The sequence below is a fragment of the Apis dorsata genome, unplaced genomic scaffold (assembly GCF_000469605.1).
Source record: "Apis dorsata unplaced genomic scaffold, Apis dorsata 1.3 scaffold_935, whole genome shotgun sequence".
Classification (NCBI taxonomy): Eukaryota; Metazoa; Arthropoda; class Insecta; order Hymenoptera; family Apidae; genus Apis; species Apis dorsata.
In genome coordinates, this window is record NW_006264045.1 from 714,604 (window position 1) to 724,862 (window position 10,259).

A 10,259-nucleotide genomic window follows, 5' to 3' on the forward strand; every position below is an offset into this window, starting at 1 on the left:
TGTATATATATCAGAAATAATTTTTTTACCAAAATCATAATTAATAAAAATTTTTAGAGAAACAGAACACTTAAAAAAAGAAAAAAATATAATTAATTCTACTTAATATTCATTTTATATTTGATATATTTCTCCTTGTCATTATAATTTCTATTTAAATCATTATTTTTCTTTCTTTATTTTCTAATTTCTAATTTTCGTTTTATTTAAATTTAAACTTCAATTTTTAATTTACGAATAATTAATTAATAGCAAAAATTAATTATTTCGAAAAAATTTGTTTTTTTTTTCATGTTCATAACAGAAAATATTCTCATATTTTATAAACAATCGTTTCAATTAATGAAAAAATATTGAGATGAAATTATAACTCAATTATGATCAAATCAAATTCTTTTCCTAATAAAAGAAAATATTTTACAATTATTATTTTGGTTGAAATGAATCGAAAAAAAAAACATTTTTTTCAGACATTCGCGATTCTTGAAACTATGGTTGTTTTCGATCCCTTACGAAGTCGCCGTTAGCAAAAACCTTCATCGATAAGCTCATGCAGCACCAAATTTCCTTGGACAACTCGTCAGCACACTAAATACCACTGACATTCACTTTTCGTTACGTAAAACGGGAGAAAAAAAAGAAAGAAAGAAAGAAAGGAATATGGAGAATGAATCATGCCAGATCTACACTATTCTTACGAATAAGATCGGATAGAAATGTTGAAGGTATATTTTTATATGAAAATATTAAATTGTGAATTTGTTACGATAATATTTTAAAGATAATAAAAATATAAAATACACACAAAATACGATCTTTGTAAATCATCTTTTTTTTAATTTTTTAATTTTAAATTTTGAATTTGTCTAATTATTTTTTTTATATATTTATAATTATAATGATTATATGTTGAAATTTATTAAATTTTTTAGTTTAACTTTTTCATTTTGATGTATTAAGCACTTTTTAACTATCATGTCATTTAAAAAACAAAAAATCAATAAAAATAATTAAGTTTTTTATTCTAGTACTTTTAATTTCTATTGTTAAAATATATGTATGTATCAACTTCTAATTTCTTTCAAAATTTAATTTTTATAATTAAAAATAAATTTCTTTCTTGTTTGCATTATTTATATAATATTAATCAAATTCTAAATAAAAAAATTTTCTTTTAAAAATAACAATAATACATTCTTTTATAATAGTCTGATAATTAAAATAAATATATATAGATGATATATGTAATTTAATGAAATTTCTAAAACATGCTTTACATCCTTTACAAAACTTTCTGAGTAACTTAATATAAATGATTTATTTTTTAGATCAGAGAAATTAAAGATTTCTTTTTTAAAAAACATTTAGTAACATTTTTCTTTATAACTTTTTTTAAATTTATTATAATATCTTAAAAACTTTGTATCTTTATTTTATTTTATATTTAGATTCTTAAGAATAAAAATTTAATATTTATCAGCATGCAAAATGTGAAATTGTTATGAGATTCATTTCATTTTCCTTTCGCAAACAATGCGATGTCTTAATGATTGAATATTGTTTGTTTAAAATTTTTATATTTTTAGCTTCTTTCATAAACATTTAATAAACAATTGTTGCAAACTTTTGCAATATTGTAAGAAAATTGCTTAAACTGATCTGGGTTACATTTGATCATATTGATTACGAGAGATTAAAATAGCCTAGTACGAATCTCAGATATTCTCAATTTTTACATTATTTTTAAAAAATATTCATACGATTTTTTCTTTCTTTCTTTTTTTAGTGAATTTAAGATTAACCATTTCTTCATCAATCTCAATTTTTAAATCAGATTTTTAAATAAATGTAGAAATTAATATTTTGAATATTTTGAATTTATATATATAATTTATATTTTTTTATCTCTTGGTATCTAAAATATTTGCAAAAAATTGTTATTATTATTATGTTAAATTTTATTGAAATTTATTAAATAAACGCTTATGCGTTCCTTATAGCACGTGTTAAAAACAAAGTTCAGGACTAATTTATGAAATTGCTGGAATTTCATTTTTTCAATTCAATACTTTCAATTTTGGATTTCAATTTCTTAGTATAATTTATAAACAAATATAGTTTCTATTATTATTTCTAATTATTTTAAATTCAATGACAATTATTCAAGAAATTAAAACAAGCAATGACTATTTTATAAGTCTCATTTGTACGCTAAATGCTTTGCAATAGAAACACTCCTGTTCTTCACATGTATACTATAATCTGTAAAATCCTTTGTAATATAATCCTATATAATCCTTGTAATAATCTTTTCTTATATAATTTTCTTAATCGCCTAATTATATTTTTTATCACTGCTGATGATACAAAAATAAGAGGTGTAAAAAATTATCGATAGTCTTTCGAGGAATCAGTTCAAATATCTCTTTTCAATCAAGTTTTAACAATATGTATATCAATATGCGATTAACATTTATCTATTTGTTTTTATAAATACATCATAGTGATCGGCATCCAAAATATATATATAATAAAAAACTATTCTTTTATTAATTTTGAGCTTAAAATATCTCAACTTTAATCATAGCTTTAATCATTTTTCATATTTGTGAAGATAATGTAATAGATTCCGGTTATTTGAAATATTTCAGAACTAGCTTCTTTTGATTCGATTAAACAAAATATAGTAACGAATATTTTCTGTAAATTCAGTCATAAAAAAATTTTTCAGTATTTTTAATTATTAATTTTTAATTATTAATATTTTAATTATAATTAATTGAAATCTATTTTTCAAATTTTTTAGAAAAAAAATATTTTTATTTTTCTATTTATTACATAACATAAAAAAAAATCTTTAAAAAAAACAAACTCGTGTTTTAAAATTCAAATTGATTTTGTATGTTGTATAATTTTTTTTTAAATTATAACAATTTAAAATAATGATAATTTTTCTACGAGTATTAATTCAATTGCTCTTCAAAATGTTCTTTATTATATTTATATATTTATATGAGGCATATGATTTTTTTATCCAATATGATAATTTGTTCAATTAATAACTAAATCGTTATGTATATTTTTGTTTTACTATATTGTTTTATATATTTTATTGTTTTATTATATGCGCATTAATATTCTGTGTGTATTATATGTGTATTAAGATAAAATTTAAAAATAAAACAATTATTAAATTTTAATATAATAATATATTATAAATATATTCTAGATATAATTGTCTATTTTGAAATTTATATACAATTAATGTTAAAAATTATTTTGGGAAGATAAATTATAATAAACAGAAATAAAAGATAAAAGCGAATTATATATAATCTAACTTCGAAAAAATAGCAAAACAAATCAATATTTAACTATTAACCATTCTGATTGGTTAAATTAAATTACATTAATTTTATCTATTTCGAATATATAGTATGCTGTCTTAAATAAAAAAAAAAAACTATAGCTAATTATTCAATTGAATTCTTTTTTGAATTTTGTTCCAAATAAATGGCTTTATTTTAATGAAATCTGAAATTATTAAAATAATCAAAATGGTAATGACAATTTTTATCAATATCTCGAAATTATTTTATCTATAATTATGCATCAATAGTATTGTAATACTTATAACACTATGCGATTATTATCTATGAATTATTTATATAAATATATCATTGGCAAATATATAATACAAGGGAATTGATATCACTATATTTCTATAATCTATTCATAGCGACTTTGGACATTCTCCGTATCCGTGAAATATAAAAATAAAAAAAAATATAAAATAATAAATAAAATTAATAGTATTATAATAATATTAACTTTACACGCAATTAATATATCTATTAGTTTTTTTGAAAAAATTTTTATTTAAAGATTTTATAAGAAAATAAATTTTCGATAAACTCATTCATTGTATATATATTAACTGTTAATGACAATTTGCTATTCTAATGTATTTATATAAATATTTGATATATAACGGTTATATAATACATATAACATTACTATCAAATTATCATATAATAATGATATATAGTTCGTCTAAAAGTTTTTTATGAATAAATAAAAAATTAAATCAATCATAAAGTAAAATGTTATATAATATATATAAATAAATAAATTATTTATTATATATACAAAATAAATTTATAAAATGTATTATTTATTTTTTTATTATAGATTCAAATAAAAAAGTTATAAAAAGCAATTTTTATTATTTTCTTCGAGATTCCAATTGATTGAAATTGATCCAAATAATTGAATTGTTTTTTTTAAATTTTTTTTATACATCATCTAATAAACTAATCCTTTTTAACAAAAATCAAGTGATTTGATTCAATTTTAAAATAGTTATTGTATTTTAAAAAATGAATAAATCGAATATGTTTTTTTATAGATAATAAAAAAATTTTTAATTTTATACCATTGATTATAATTTTCAATAAGAATGTTTGGAAAAAAAGAATATATATTCAGTAAATATTTATTTAGAAATTTATTATGAAATTTTAAAAATAAACTAAATAAATATATTAAGAAACAATTTAAAAATCTAATTATTATTAAATTATTATTATAATCTATTGGGAAAATTTCGATAATAAAACTTTGCAATTAATGAATTAACATAATATCAAAATAAAAATAATAATGTCTATTATAATCTAATAATGTATATCAACAAAAATATTTCGATAGTTCAATCATTTGTGACTATATAATGATCATCAATATATTTGAAGCTATATTTGCATGCTCGTTAACGAAACTATTCTGTAATTTTATTCCACGCCCATGGACTTTTACGTGAAGCGCTCGAAAAAACGCTAAATGGAGCAGCATTGGGCAATAAAACATTGCCTGGAGGTTTGAAATCTCTCCGATTCAAGTTTGATCGATCAATCGATTGATCCCACTGGTGAATCGAGAAAGTTACTCTTCGAGTTTATAGACATTCAAGACATTTAGGAGTATTGTTGCTACTCCAACTTTTCTTGTAGAGAAGTGAATTCAAATACAGAATTATCGATATCGTTCTTTTGTATTTAATTATTTATGCGTGAAAAAGATTCGCGGTCCATTAATCACAATGAAATAATTCGTATAAAATGGAACTATTATATTTTTGCCATTATATATAAAATGAAACAATAAAATCTGATTGATAACTGATAGAAAAGCTTATAAAAAAAAGCTTATTGAAAAAAATTTTATTGTATCTTGAGATATTATCATATTCTTATATCGGAATGATTATGTAAGTCGATTTTGTCAATTTAATATGTGAAATAAATAAAATTATAAAAACATATAGGTTTTGCAAATATTATAGTTTAATTATAATTTTTTGTATTCCTTATTAGGATAAAGTTTGGATTTATATAAAATTTACATAATAATAATATAAATAAAAATATCATTATTATTTTTTTATATGAATTAATATTATTAGAAATTTTAGAATGCATATAAAAATATGTCTTGCATTTATCATATTTATCGCTATGAAAGATAGAAATGAATGTATATAATTTTAAATAATAATAATAATATAATAATAATAATATAGGTTATCAAATGTTATTTTTTATATTCTTTATTAGAATTATAAAATTTAGATGATATTATTATTTAAATATTGATATTAAAAAATCAGAATGCAAATAAAATCGTTGAAATAAAATCTTTCAATTAGTTCATATATAGTTATATTTATAAATTTAAAAGATAAAATTAAAAATAAATATAATAGTAGTATATAATTTTAATAAATAATAATGTGATTTATTATATTATATTTTATTGCAAAAATACAATATCATCATTCTTTATAAAAATCTGATAAAATTTTTACACATTTCAACACTCCACTTAAAATTTTTCCAATAATTCTATCGAATTACATCGACCTAATTGTCCTGAAATATTGGGTAGATATATGAAAATGACTATACATCCAAAATCGGCTTAATAAACGGCTCAATATTGCTTGCCTTTCCATTACGCAAACATATAATTTTAGGCATTAACCAATTATTTTTTATCAATTACATCATTCAACATACAATATTTCTTTTTTAATAAAAAATTTCATTTATTTAATTTATTCAAAAACTAAATTATTCGTTTTATCAATATATGATTTTAATTATTTTTCTAAAAACTTTTCTTTTCAATATATTAAAAATTTTTAAAAATATTATAGCCAACTATTTAAATATTTATTTAAAGATATTAAAAATTTGTACTACAAAAAATTTTAATAATAAAGATAATAAATTGTTATATTTAGATAATTATTAATTTTTTTCATTATTCTTTCAAACAATAAAAAATTATTTTATTTCTCAATGTAAGAAGAATCTTTTTTATTAACTTTCAAAAATTTTCTTTTATAAAATATAAAAAACTTTATATATGATATTTGAGTATAATCTATAAATATAAGTTATTTATAAATTATTCACTGCGTTTAGAGAGAAATTGAAGTTTATGGATATAATCTGATATAATTAGATTTTCTATAAATAAATGTGTCATTTATAATAAATGTATATAATAAATCATTTTTTAAATGAAATTATTTAATTTTTAATGAACTAATCGTGACTCGTTATATTTTCTATAAAAATAAATATCAAACTATTTATGTCAAAGAATTAATTTAGAAGATATTTTTTACATCGTTACTATTATTTAAAGAGAAATATTTTGATTATATTAATTTTACACAATATGAAAAAAAAATATAAAAAAATAAAATATAAAAAATATAATAAAAAATGTAGTTTATCACTTTTTTTAATATAATCATAATATCATCTTTTTTTAATATAAATATAATATAATCATCTTCATTGAATACAATAAAATTTCAGGAAAATTAATAACTAATATTTATCCTGAATATATCACATAATAGCAAGTATTTGTTAATTTATATAAAATTGTATAAAAATTATATAAAATTTACGAATTTGATATATGAAATAGAAAGGAACATACGAAACAATATTCATCTGTTCATACTTTTTTTGCATTAAGTTCTACAAAATTCAAATTAAATAATTTACATCTATAATATATTTCAATATCTTGTAAAAATAAATAACAAAGTTTTCTTAATCAAAAAGAAAAAATTAATCCATTCAAAAATTAAATTATTCAAAATATAATCTTTTTGATATGTCAATAAATCTTATAATTTCTCTTTCTAAAACAATAAAAATTTCTAAGAATATAGTAATAGCATTATCATGACCGAATTTCAGGAATGAAATAGTGTCTCGTGTCGTTCATGCGAAAGGTGTATCCTTGGCTATCGGGGCGGCGCCGGAAATTCTCTCGAAAAATGTTTTTTAAACAGGTTTGACCAGTGGTCACAACACATATGTGTATGCATGTTACCAATTCGAGCAAATGTGAGCGAGAGCGCACGTCGTTGAATCCGGGACGATGATATAACATACTTGTATCAACTCGAGAAAATTGTGCTCGTGTACATTCAACAATTGCAATAGCACGCGTGCCTGACCATCTGGTGAGTCATTTGCACAAGCCATATCGATAAAATCGAGATATAGAGAGTTTCGTTTATATAAAAATAAAATAAAAATTCGTTAAGATTTTATTATATTGAAATTATCATAATATATTTTTAATGTTATAATATATATTTTTAATGTCATGGTATTTTAGATGATGAAAATAAATTATTATGTTATTTATTGTTGGAATGAGAAATTATATATACGATAGTTTGATTTTATAGTTGAATAAAAATAATTCAATAATGAGTTCTTCTTAGAAAAATTTAAAAATGTAAATTTAAAAGGTAAAGAATTATATTGAATAAACATAATTGAAATTAAGAATATTAGAGAAATATTACAGAATTTTCAGATTTTTTAATTAGAATATGAATTGCTTAGTAGCAATCATTTAATCTAATCTTTTAATCTATATTTGATTCTTTAAATTTAATTTTATACTTTTAAAATGAAATTTAAATTTGATTTTTTTTACTCAATTTTGAATTTTTAAATTTAAATTGAAAACTGAAATATGATTATTATAATAATTTATTTTATTAAATCTTATGTGAAGATTCTGTGAGAAAATTTGAGGTAAACAAGATTAAAAATAAGTGTTAAAAAATCTGTAATATTTTAAAATAATTTTATAAACCAATATGTTTAAATAATTCTAAATAATTCTAAGTAATTTGAAATATTTGGAGTCTCTTCTTTCTTAAAAATAAAACATGAATTCTTGTAAATAATTCTTTTACATATAAAATATAAAAAATATAAAAAATAATTCAAATAATTTAATTTTATACAACTATATCATTATTTTATTATTTTTATTATTATTATTTATTTATTATTTTAATTTTTATTAATCTAACGTAATCTAATGTAATTATTGTTAATGTAATCTAAATATTTAAAAATATTTTTAAAATATTTATATAATTACATGAAAAAATTTACAAATATTATTTTTCTTATTCTTAAAAATTTGAGAAAAATCTTAATTTTTTTTCAAACATAAAATCTTTTATAAAAATTTTTTTTAAAATACAATAACTATTCCAAATTTGAATCAAATCCATTTAAATTTTCTTGAATTATTAGAAAAATTAATTTACTAAATGATGTATAACAAAAATTTTGAAAAAAAATTAAATTAGTCAAAATCATGAAAAAATAATAAAGATCATTTTTTATAATTTTTTTATCTGTAATAAAAAGATAAATAATACATTTTATAAATTTATTTTATTAATTTATAAAAAGAAACAGAAATTAAAAGATGTTCAAATTTATAAATTTTAATTAATAAAAAATGATCGAATATTTCTGCCAGAAATTATAATCTGAATCTCACAAATGCTATCATATCAGTTAATTCAACATAAATCAACCCATTCAAAATAAAATATCGCTATATTCAATTATTCAACAAAAATATTTTCGAGGAAGACGAATATCATGATAGTATGATACACGATATTTATTTGAACTTATTTAAGGTTCAAATTAATGTTAAAGGAATTTGTATACGCATTCAGTAAGATGAAAGAGAGATATGAGAAAAAGAATGATTCATTTGATTTAAATTTCGTGATAATATAATACATATTTTATTGTATGTTATTACAAAAGACAAAGATATATTTACTACTTTAACATTAACAAAAAATAAGAAACAAAGATATATAATTTCATTTTAATAAATTTGGTTGGTTGGTATAATATATATAATACATATAATACATATAATAAAGAAATATGTTATTTGATTATATAATAATTTTTTGTATAAGTTTTGAGAAAATTATTTTGAAAAAATATTAATGGAATTTTTCTATTTTATTTTCTATTTTATTTTATATATTTCTCTAATAAAATAAACAAAAAATAGAAGAATTTAAAATAGATGAATAAAAGTTAATCTTTTTCAAAATCATAATTATAATATAATATATAGTCCATATATTAGATACGACAAATTAAAAATTTTGAAAAATATTATTTGAAAAAAATATTTTGATATTAGTGTATTTATTATTATTATTAATGATTATTTACTAAATTATTTAATAAATTATTTAATAAATTTTATACAAAGAATATTTTTAACAAAAGATTTCAATTTATATCTTGTATAAAAAATTTTCTAATATATTTCTAATATATACTATATAATTTGCTATACATATATTTATTTTTCTAACATAAAATTTAAGTTTTCATATAAATTAATATACATGCACAGTCAGACTAACAATCTCAAAATGAAATAATTAAGAAACGATACAAAGGAGAAATAGGAAATAGAGAAAATTATTTAAAACAAAAGCAAGTAATAATAATAATACTATAAATAAACTATAAATAATAATAAACTAATAACTTTTCAATTTATATTATTAAATGTTTTAATTCACATTATTAGAAAAATCAATGTATAATTCAAACTAGTAAATTTTGCTTTATATTTATTATTATATTTATTCTTTATTTTTTAAATTTCTAATATAGATATTTACAAATAAAACAATGTAATATATGATAAATGTAATTAAAATAATATTGCCATTAATTTTATAAGTATTATTTTATTTTCATGATTACAATTATAATATTATTAATTTTTTTTTAAATTATTTAAAAATCATAATTTTATTGCATTATTATTAGTAATATTTAATTAAATATAATTAAAAAATAGTTAAAAAA